Here is a 12,497-nt window from a genome sequence, read left to right as displayed (position 1 = left end):
CCACTCACATTGACACAACTGGCTGATCACTCAGCTGGGGCAAGGTTGTGTAATCACCTCTTGCTTAGATATAGTATTCCAATATCTAACCCTATATCTAGACACATATATACCTATAAGTCACTCCTATGGCAGGCCTTAACAATCCTGGAGGCAGAGTGCTTGGTTTTATGTGAGATTGTACTCTAGCATGAGCTGAGACTCTCTGCAGCTTTCGGAACCATGTCCTTATAGCTGTACTAGGATATTGCCATACCATATACTCTCAAGTGCATTATGAACCTCGCGGTTAAATGCTAACTCTGGTTTGGCTTTATCAAAGCATGTCGAGTAAGGTGTCATACGTTTTGGAATACTACCCCCTTGCCAGTTCTGGCGACGGGGGTAGCATTCCACCATCTAGAGGGAGAAGACATGTTGTTCCTACTAATCCCGGTTAAAGTTAACCAGAGCCTCAGCATCACAAAATGGATGCTGCTGCCACAGAAACAAGTCTGACCTCCTGCTGCTGGGAGTCCTTCCAGAAAGGGATCCTTGGACAATAGGTTTCCTGTCTTGGGAGGTGCTAGCACCACCCCAGACATACTCTTGTGTATTAGGGCAGGGAGGGCTGAAAGAAATGAGACACTCCCTGTGGCACACAAGGTGTCCCATGCATAGTCCAATTCAAACCAGTGCTGGGACACTCCAGCCCCAACTCTCGCGCGAAACTGGACAAAGGGAAAGGGGTGTAACCACCCCCTTCCCTGGTCCCACCCATAGGAGGGACCGAGCAGGTAATCCAGCCCCTAGATTTGGTATATAGGTAGGAGCTGAGTCCCAAGACTTTAGATTTATCCTGACTGAAACTCTGAAACAAAACTCTGGACCTTCGACGATCTACTTTGCTAGGAGATGACTGAAGAATCTCCCTTCTGGTCAAGGAGTGACCACCCTGCACAAGCAGGCACCATCCAGATATCAACCGCTTGCTTTGTCGATGCTCCAGCCGGAGCCCGAGCACAGAGCCTGACAAGAACTGGACTTCCAAACTTCATTCAGCCCGATCCAAAGCCCCAGCAAAACTGAGACCCGTGGAGGCGACGCAAGATGAGGTACCGGCCATCTTGAAAAGTCAGCAACTTGCTTACCGTGCAGCTTCTGAGGCATCCTCGAAGATGTGCATTGGGGATTGAGAAGCCCCAGCCCCGAGCATCATCTGCACTGAAGATCAGCTCTGCACACTCCACGAGTTTTGCGTGGGGCCCTTCTGCATTTTCCTGCTCGACGCGTCTGCCCGGTCACTTGCCTGTTGGCTAGTGACCATCTTGGCGACGTATATTTGAATTTACACCGCTGGTCTGGTTGCTCCAGACTGGCCCCTGCTTCCGTGAAAAGAAGCAGCCCATCAGACCTTGCTGGTCTGATTAAGAAGATTCAGAAAAGGGGGTGGTGATGAACAGAGTGTCTGAATTAAGCAGACCACTCTTACCCAGTCCAAAGATCAGGGCTTGATCCATCACCTGGTAGAAAAACAGACAGATACTATTCTACCTAAACCAATGTTTTCATATAGGCGTAACAAAACCATAAGAAACAGTCTCGTAAAAACATATAGAGAAACCAGTCACCAAAACCAACCTACAATAGACAGGAACCCACTACCAAAGGGTACCTTCCCATGTAGTGGCTGCAGTAACTGTAAAGACATTCTTAAAGGTGCTGAAATTAAGATAGGAGACAAGACACACAAAGTCCATGAATTCTTTAACTGCAGATCTAAAAACTTGATTTATTTAATAAAATGCCCCTGTAATTCTATATACATAGGGGAAACATCTAGAGAGATCAGGACGAGATTAAACGAGCACAGATCAGCGATCAGAACGCAGAAAACCACAGCACCATTAGTGGAACATTGGATCACGGCAAAACACAACCAACAAGATCTCAAATGGTGTGTTTTAGAAACTGTGAAAATGAATATGAGAGGAGGAGACACTGAAACAAAACGTAAAAAAAGAGAACAATTTTACATGTCTAAGTTTAACTCAGTACGTAATGGTTTAAACAGCAAGGAAGATTGGGAGAGAATTATTTAGGCAATTTTTGAGGATGTAGGAACTAAAGTAGCTATCAGTTTAGTCAATTTTTTAACCAGCTCCCGTAAAGACCTTGAAAGGATAGGGTTAAATGAATAGTACAACTCTCTGATAAAACCCCAGTGAAATACAATCATAAGAAAATTAGACGAACGCGCAAAATTTACGGCAGCCCTGGGGAATTGAAAAATAAATTTCCTTTCCCCCAAAAACACCAATACCTGGATAAAAATCCGACAATCATAGAAAACACTGCCTCTAAAGACTTTAACGGGACAAGGGAGGAATAAGGAATAGTACAACAGTAACAAACCTCATTAAATCCATTTTTATTATCAATACTACCAAGCCCATAGACAATAATATCAGGTTCGACTATGCTAATAATATAAGACTACTAGGCAACACCAGTGAATAATTTTGCACTTCGATATCTGGTCTTAATATTAGCCACGTGTAATAAATGTTACATAAATTAACCTCCCCAATATATTTTCTACTATCACATTTCTACAATTAAATAGTGCAAAATACCTATAAAACTAAATAGGGGAAACGTTTACGAAAAAGTACTACAAACAAGAAAACGAAGATATGTTGGTTTTCCCAACCTAAAATGGCCGACACGTACTATGCGTACCACGTGATCGGAACTTCCATCACCCCTGACCCGGATAGGGTGGATAAAAACAGATTGCGGACATCCTCTACCGATACCGCAGATGCTGCACCGGGAAGAAGATGACAGGGAGGCCGCTAGCTGAAATCCAGGTAAGCCGAAAGGCTGCTTATGGGGCTCTTTAGCCCTGAGCATTTATGGTATAATCGCCTGCTGCAAGACGTATGTCGTCGGCGGGCAGTTCCCTACTCGTGGCACTAACTGCACTAGAAATGTGTATTCAGCGAGGGTAAAAACCATTTTTGGGGAAATTAAATCGTATATTCGCCTGCTGCAAGACGTATGTCGTCGGCGGGCAGTTCCCTACTCGTGGCACTAACTGCACTAGAAATGTGTATTCAGCGAGGGTAAAAACCATTTTTGGGGAAATTAAATCGGAGATAAGCCGCGAGAACGTGCCGTAATAATGCTAACCAGCTGTCCTCGGGTACGGCACATACCGGTCTTAGAAATAACCCTACGCACAGATTAACTAACTGGGTATCTACTAGAAGAGCGCATACAACGCACAATATAGTGGATAGAAGAGCGCATAGAATACAGAACACAGAGGTTATAAAAGAGATTATATGTTGAAACACACATTCTGTGTGTCAGTTTACCGGTAATAAAGCGCAAAAAATATTGAGTGGAACACGCACTCTTGGTGTAAACGGTAATATAATTTAATGCGCAGGAGAAGTAAGAAATGAATAAATCTAATGATAAACTTAATCACAACCACGACCTGGTTTTTTTTCATTCAATAGACAACTCGAATATAAAAGAAGGAAATTAAGAAGAATAAAGCCGAAAATTAAAGTCGGAAGTAGGAGGAAGCAATCAAAGCTCCTCTAGACCCCATGAGGTGACCCTAAGCTTCTTAACAAAAGGTATGAAAAAATGAACATACAACAATTGTCCTTTTTTGACCATTAAGAGAAGACCAAACCCTACCTACAAATTGGCATTTGTGTGTATTTCTGTCTATCCGTAGTTGAAGTGTACATAACCTATCAGAACGGTGGTCATCCCTGGTGCAGCAAACCTTTCCAGAATACATACATCTGGATTAAGGTATGACAGCATGAAAACTTATAAATAGAAGTAGACCAGCTGTGGCTAAGGGAATGGGAGATGCATGTTATATGAACCCATCTTTATTTTTGTAGGTGAAAATCTTTTACGATACGGAAAGTATACCCCTAATGGATTAAGAAATCGAGGGTTAACTCAGAGTTTATATCATTATCTGTCTCACTTGATGCCTAAGGTATGTAAAATTCTGGAGTATGAACAAATGAAAGCCTAGGGTCCACGTAAATTAGAAATATATATATTTCTCCCTGTAATAAGACTAATGAGTATCTAAGTAATGATGAAAGAAGATGAAAAGGATGAAATGTTTATATTTGTCCCACAAATAAAGTATATGGACTATACAATGGCTACCAGTATAAGATCTGAAATATGATAACAAGAATTATAAGAAATATATCCGATACACGTGAAAGGGTAGAATTGCACTAATGAGAAAATTGCAATTAATAAGTATAGGAGTGTTGCTGTTTTTTTAATAAATGTGTAATCTGTACCAGTTTGTGATTGCTCGAGGTCTTGTTATTGATAAGTCTATAACCAGTGTGTAATTGTGGCATTCTCTTTTTAGTGATTTTAAAAACCGTCCTGAAGAAGGTGTGACTCACTGGTCAAGACACCGAAACGCCGCGTCGACTCTTTGGTTTTTATAATATTGTTTTTGTATGATTATGCAATATGTGATGTACTGTAATGCGATGAAATTTTAATAAATTACTGTTTTTAACACATACAAATATAGAAAAAAAATTTTTTTGAATGCCACAGGACTTTTATATGTTTAATTTTAAGTGTGTTGTGTTGACCTCGAGTAGCTAACTAATTGAGTTTTTCTGGTCTGTATATTAATTGAGGTCCGGTTGAAATGAAGGACTAGGTGAGACATAACAATAGTGTTTAGGTCGAGCTAGGTCCTTTGAGATCAAGGGGCCGTGACAGAGGGTACCCCCCGACAACTAGGGACTTTCTTGTGTTCTAATATTATCTCACCCTGTCCCATATTGGCATATAGGGTATCTCCCTCTTTTTTTCTTGTGTACTAATACAGCTTGTTAGCTGGGGAGCTCGTGTTGAACCATGGAAGGTATTAAAACATATGGTTTTACGGAAGATCAGTTTAATAAAATGGTACATGGCTCAAATAGGAGCACGCCAACTGTAATTATTGACAACAGTAAAGAAGATCAATGGAAAGAACTGTGGAATTTAAAGAAAAAAATTGTAAGGACAGAACTACATGCCGAATTTTTAATTGACTACTGTAAAAAGGGCATCATCCCTAAAGGTTTGCAAATAACAAACGAACCGGGGGTCTTCATTAAGGTCAAAAAATTTATAGACAATTGGACCCTCATAGCGAATAGATGCAGCCGAGACTGGATGCTTCTCATAATAGAAACAGCACAGGATGTCTTAATAATTGAAAGAGCAGAAATAGAAGAGTTAGAAATGAAACTAAGAGAATGTGATGCCCTTGATGATGCAAAACGGAAATTAGAAGCAATACAAGCAGACATTTCGGGGTATCGGGACTTCATGATTAATAAAAAATCCAACAAACTCAGAAAGGACGTAGCACAATACAATATAGAAAGGGTCTATCCGTACCTTCAGAAAGACTATTACGAAAAAGCACAAGATGATTATCAGAGTAGAAGACAGTGGACACAACCAGGCCGTAACTTTCAGAGAAAGAAGGTACGGTTCTTTGATACTTCATATACAAGCTCCGATTCAGAAAATGAAACACACCAGGAGACAAATAATAAGGAGAAAGAAGTAACTAGTAACATCAGGGACAGTCTACCTTTTTTAGACCAACGCCCGAAAACATTTGGTCCACAGAGAGGGAAGAGCAGAGGGAGGGGTGGATACAACCCAAAACCCCAATACCAACCACGTCACTACAACACGCGGAGTCAGAAAAATTGGGATTAAATGAAAACAACAAGAAAGCCCCCATTATAAACCTATCCTCTAAAATCATCTCAGACATTGATAAAAAAGTCCTGGAGAAGGGTCTAGGATATGCCAATGCTAGCCCTATCGATAGATATAGCCTGGAAAGGGACCTTCAAAGTTTTTTTTAGAAAAGTAAGGCTAAATGCCTATTTTGAAGGTAAGCAAAGAATAACATGCGAAAACAAGTCAGGCCTCAAAGCTAGATCCAAATGGACTCCACATTCAAATATGGTCAAAAAAGACATAGAAGTTTTTGAACGATGCGTGGAAAAAAGCATCGAAGACCTCCTAGATAAAAAAACCTGGGTAGATAATAATTTCTCCAAAGTAGAGAAACAGTCTTTAAAAACTCTAGAAGAAGATACCTCCATTACAATAAAACCAGCGGACAAAGGGGGCAGCATTGTGATAATGGACACAACAGATTACAATGCCCGTATGTACTCACTCCTAAACAATAAAGATAATTACTGCCCCTCAAACAGAGAGGAGCTGATCTCTGTTTCTAAAAAGGTTACAAGCTTACTGCAATGGGCAAAGGAAGACGGTATCATTTGCCAAGAGGAGTACGGATTCTTGAATAACACTAGCCCCACCATACCAGCACTGTATGGACTACCGAAGGTGCATAAAAATATAAAAGACCCTCCGATGAGACCTATAGTCTCCAGTCTAAATTCTTTAACCGAACCACTTAGCAAATATACAGATATTTTCCTTCAACCGTTAGTGAAGATGCAAAAAGCTTATGTAAAAGATACAACCTCAATGATCGAGAAAATAGAAAATCTAGAATTTAATCCTGACAACCAATTTCTAGTCTCACTAGACATTGAGGCTTTATATTCTAATATTCCACAGGACGACACAATAAGAACAGTATCGGAGTTCCTACAAACAGATGAAGCTGATCTTAGTCCACACTCGAACTTCATTATCGAGTGCATCACGATCATCTTAAAAAACCACATATTTCTATTTGAGAAATCTCTATTTAAACAAATCAAGGGTACCAGTATGGGGGCCACTTGTGCCCCCAGTCTGGCATGTCTTTATGTATCCAATTTCGAGGAAAGACATATTTTTAATCCCTTTGCACCATTTTTCGAGAATATTTCCAATTGGACACGTTATATAGATGACGTTTTTTTCATTTGGACAGGCCCAAGAGAAACCCTTATGGAATTTATTCTCTGGCTCAATCTAGGGGACACCAATCTAAGGTTCACCCATTGTATAAGTAATACTAGATGCGAATTCCTTGATGTAGTAATAAAGTGTGAGAATGGAAAACTAATGGTAGAATTATTCACCAAACCCACTGACAGAAATACAATGCTGCACTTTGACAGTTACCATCCTCCATGCCAGAAAAATAATATACCTTATGGCCAGTTCCTTAGGCTGAGGAGGAATTGTACCAAAAATTCTGATTTTGATAAACACGCTAAAATCCTGACCGAAATTTTTTTAGAGAGGGGGTATCCCAAAAAACTAGTCAGACACTCCTACAAAAGGGCAAAATATTACAACCGAGAAGAATTCTTTAAACCTAAGGACAGAAATGAGCAGACACCCCGCTTATTTTTGTCACCAACCACAGTTGCCTCAATAATAAAATTAAAAACATAATAAATCGCAACTGGCACCTGGTAGAAAAACAGACAGATACTATTCTACCTAAACCAATGTTTTCATATAGGCGTAACAAAACCATAAGAAACAGTCTCGTAAAAACATATAGAGAAACGAGTCACCAAAACCAACCTACAATAGACAGGAACCCACTACCAAAGGGTACCTTCCCATGTAGTGGCTGCAGTAACTGTAAAGACATTCTTAAAGGTGCTGAAATTAAGATAGGAGACAAGACACACAAAGTCCATGAATTCTTTAACTGCAGATCTAAAAACTTGATTTATTTAATAAAATGCCCCTGTAATTCTATATACATAGGGGAAACATCTAGAGAGATCAGGACGAGATTAAACGAGCACAGATCAGCGATCAGAACGCAGAAAACCACAGCACCATTAGTGGAACATTGGATCACGGCAAAACACAACCAACAAGATCTCAAATGGTGTGTTTTAGAAACCGTGAAAATGAATATGAGAGGAGGAGACACTGAAACAAAACGTAAAAAAAGAGAACAATTTTACATGTCTAAGTTTAACTCAGTACGTAATGGTTTAAACAGCAAGGAAGATTGGGAGAGAATTATTTAGGCAATTTTTGAGGATGTAGGAACTAAAGTAGCTATCAGTTTAGTCAATTTTTTAACCAGCTCCCGTAAAGACCTTGAAAGGATAGGGTTAAATGAATAGTACAACTCTCTGATAAAACCCCAGTGAAATACAATCATAAGAAAATTAGACGAACGCGCAAAATTTACGGCAGCCCTGGGGAATTGAAAAATAAATTTCCTTTCCCCCAAAAACACCAATACCTGGATAAAAATCCGACAATCATAGAAAACACTGCCTCTAAAGACTTTAACGGGACAAGGGAGGAATAAGGAATAGTACAACAGTAACAAACCTCATTAAATCCATTTTTATTATCAATACTACCAAGCCCATAGACAATAATATCAGGTTCGACTATGCTAATAATATAAGACTACTAGGCAACACCAGTGAATAATTTTGCACTTCGATATCTGGTCTTAATATTAGCCACGTGTAATAAATGTTACATAAATTAACCTCCCCAATATATTTTCTACTATCACATTTCTACAATTAATAGTGCAAAATACCTATAAAACTAAATAGGGGAAACGTTTACGAAAAAGTACTACAAACAAGAAAACGAAGATATGTTGGTTTTCCCAACCTAAAATGGCCGACACGTACTATGCGTACCACGTGATCGGAACTTCCATCACCCCTGACCCGGATAGGGTGGATAAAAACAGATTGCGGACATCCTCTACCGATACCGCAGATGCTGCACCGGGAAGAAGATGACAGGGAGGCCGCTAGCTGAAATCCAGGTAAGCCGAAAGGCTGCTTATGGGGCTCTTTAGCCCTGAGCATTTATGGTATAATCGCCTGCTGCAAGACGTATGTCGTCGGCGGGCAGTTCCCTACTCGTGGCACTAACTGCACTAGAAATGTGTATTCAGCGAGGGTAAAAACCATTTTTGGGGAAATTAAATCGTATATTCGCCTGCTGCAAGACGTATGTCGTCGGCGGGCAGTTCCCTACTCGTGGCACTAACTGCACTAGAAATGTGTATTCAGCGAGGGTAAAAACCATTTTTGGGGAAATTAAATCGGAGATAAGCCGCGAGAACGTGCCGTAATAATGCTAACCAGCTGTCCTCGGGTACGGCACATACCGGTCTTAGAAATAACCCTACGCACAGATTAACTAACTGGGTATCTACTAGAAGAGCGCATACAACGCACAATATAGTGGATAGAAGAGCGCATAGAATACAGAACACAGAGGTTATAAAAGAGATTATATGTTGAAACACACATTCTGTGTGTCAGTTTACCGGTAATAAAGCGCAAAAAATATTGAGTGGAACACGCACTCTTGGTGTAAACGGTAATATAATTTAATGCGCAGGGGAAGTAAGAAATGAATAAATCTAATGATAAACTTAATCACAACCACGACCTGGTTTTTTTTCATTCAATAGACAACTCGAATATAAAAGAAGGAAATTAAGAAGAATAAAGCCGAAAATTAAAGTCGGAAGTAGGAGGAAGCAATCAAAGCTCCTCTAGACCCCATGAGGTGACCCTAAGCTTCTTAACAAAAGGTATGAAAAAATGAACATACAACAATTGTCCTTTTTTGACCATTAAGAGAAGACCAAACCCTACCTACAAATTGGCATTTGTGTGTATTTCTGTCTATCCGTAGTTGAAGTGTACATAACCTATCAGAACGGTGGTCATCCCTGGTGCAGCAAACCTTTCCAGAATACATACATCTGGATTAAGGTATGACAGCATGAAAACTTATAAATAGAAGTAGACCAGCTGTGGCTAAGGGAATGGGAGATGCATGTTATATGAACCCATCTTTATTTTTGTAGGTGAAAATCTTTTACGATACGGAAAGTATACCCCTAATGGATTAAGAAATCGAGGGTTAACTCAGAGTTTATATCATTATCTGTCTCACTTGATGCCTAAGGTATGTAAAATTCTGGAGTATGAACAAATGAAAGCCTAGGGTCCACGTAAATTAGAAATATATATATTTCTCCCTGTAATAAGACTAATGAGTATCTAAGTAATGATGAAAGAAGATGAAAAGGATGAAATGTTTATATTTGTCCCACAAATAAAGTATATGGACTATACAATGGCTACCAGTATAAGATCTGAAATATGATAACAAGAATTATAAGAAATATATCCGATACACGTGAAAGGGTAGAATTGCACTAATGAGAAAATTGCAATTAATAAGTATAGGAGTGTTGCTGTTTTTTTAATAAATGTGTAATCTGTACCAGTTTGTGATTGCTCGAGGTCTTGTTATTGATAAGTCTATAACCAGTGTGTAATTGTGGCATTCTCTTTTTAGTGATTTTAAAAACCGTCCTGAAGAAGGTGTGACTCACTGGTCAAGACACCGAAACGCCGCGTCGACTCTTTGGTTTTTATAATATTGTTTTTGTATGATTATGCAATATGTGATGTACTGTAATGCGATGAAATTTTAATAAATTACTGTTTTTAACACATACAAATATAGAAAAAAAAAATTTTGAATGCCACAGGACTTTTATATGTTTAATTTTAAGTGTGTTGTGTTGACCTCGAGTAGCTAACTGATTGAGTTTTTCTGGTCTGTATATTAATTGAGGTCCGGTTGAAATGAAGGACTAGGTGAGACATAACAATAGTGTTTAGGTCGAGCTAGGTCCTTTGAGATCAAGGGGCCGTGACAGAGGGTACCCCCCGACAACTAGGGACTTTCTTGTGTTCTAATGAGTATACCCTGCCACACCTATAGTGGCCAAAAATTATTCAGAAAAGGGGGTGGTGATGAACAGAGTGTCTGAATTAAGCAGACCACTCTTACCCAGTCCAAAGATCAGGGCTTGATCCATCACCGTTATTTATCTCACTGCACCATCCCAGCTCAGAACCTGGCTATATGCAAATCAGTCTGTCCCTGGCCCAGTGCATCATGGGAACAGGGCAGACTAAACTACCAAGCCAATTCTTCACCAGAAAGGAGACAAGCTACTGGGGACCGGTTTCTGGCATTTCAGCCGTCTTCGGCCCGGCTTGCTTGAATCCTGATGGTGCAGTGAGAAAGGGACTCATGTCTGAGTATACCCTGCCACACCTATAGTGGCCAAAAATGATTCAGAAAAGGGGGTGGTGATGAACAGAGTGTCTGAATTAAGCAGACCACTCTTACCCAGTCCAAAGATCAGGGCTTGATCCATCACCGTTATTTATCTCACTGCACCATCCCAGCTCAGAACCTGGCTATATGCAAATCAGTCTGTCCCTGGCCCAGTGCATCATGGGAAAAGGGCAGACTAAACTACCAAGCCAATTCTTCACCAGAAAGGAGACAAGCTACTGGGGACCGGTTTCTGGCATTTCAGCCGTCTTCGGCCCGGCTGGCTTGAATCCTGATGGTACAGTGAGAAAGGGACTCATGTCTGAGTATACCCTGCCACACCTATAGTGACCAAAAATGATTCAGAAAGGTGATGGATTAAGCCCTGATCTTTGGACTGGGTAAGAGTGGTCTGCTTAATTCAGACACTCTGTTCATCACCACCCCCTTTCTGAATCATTGTTGTCCACCATAAGCGTGGAAGGGTATACTCCGATGTGAGTCCCTAGCTTATTGCACCATCAGGATTCAAGCAAGCCGTGCCGAAGACGGCTGAAATGCCAGAAACCGGTCCCCGGTAGCTTGTTTCCTTCCCAGTATAAGAATTGGCTTGGTAGTTTGGTCTGCCCTGTTCCCATGATTCACTGGCCCAGGGTCAGACTAATTTGCATATAGCCAAGTTCTGAGCTGGGATGGTGCAGTGAGCTAAAAAACGGTGATGGATTAAGCCCTGATCTTTGGACTGGGTAAGAGTGGTCTGCTTAATTCAGACACTCTGTTCATCACCACCCCCTTTTCTGAATCATTGTTGTCCACCATAAGCGTGGAAGGGTATACTCCGATGTGAGTCCCTAGCTCATTGCACCATCAGGATTCAAGCAAGCCGGGCCGAAGACGGCTGAAATGCCAGAAACCGGTCCCCGGTAGCTTGTTTCCTTCCCAGTATAAGAATTGGCTTGGTAGTTTGGTCTGCCCTGTTCCCATGATGCACTGGGCCAGGGTCAGACTAATTTGCATATAGCCAAGTTCTGAGCTGGGATGGTGCAGTGAGCTAAAAAACGGTGATGGATTAAGCCCTGATCTTTGGACTGGGTAAAAGTGGTCTGCTTAATTCAGATACTCTGTTCATCACCACCCCCTTTTCTGAATCGGTCTGATTAAGAAGCCAACTTCGATTCCTGTGTGGGTTGCCTTTGCCAAGGCTTATTGACTCCAATCTGGAAGCCGACACCGCCGACAGCGAGAGCCTTTATGGGACAGTCCGAGCCTGACTCCTGGTTGTCGTTGACACCTCCTGGTCCACGTGGCTGCAGAGACAAGCTTCACGACATCACCTGATTGCTTCACGACATCGCCCGGTTCCTTCCTTG

The sequence above is a fragment of the Lissotriton vulgaris genome, chromosome 5 (genome assembly GCF_964263255.1).
Source record: "Lissotriton vulgaris chromosome 5, aLisVul1.2, whole genome shotgun sequence".
NCBI lineage: Eukaryota > Metazoa > Chordata > Amphibia > Caudata > Salamandridae > Lissotriton > Lissotriton vulgaris.
The sequence above is the reverse complement of the archived record's forward strand: the minus strand, read 5'-3'. Positions refer to the sequence as shown.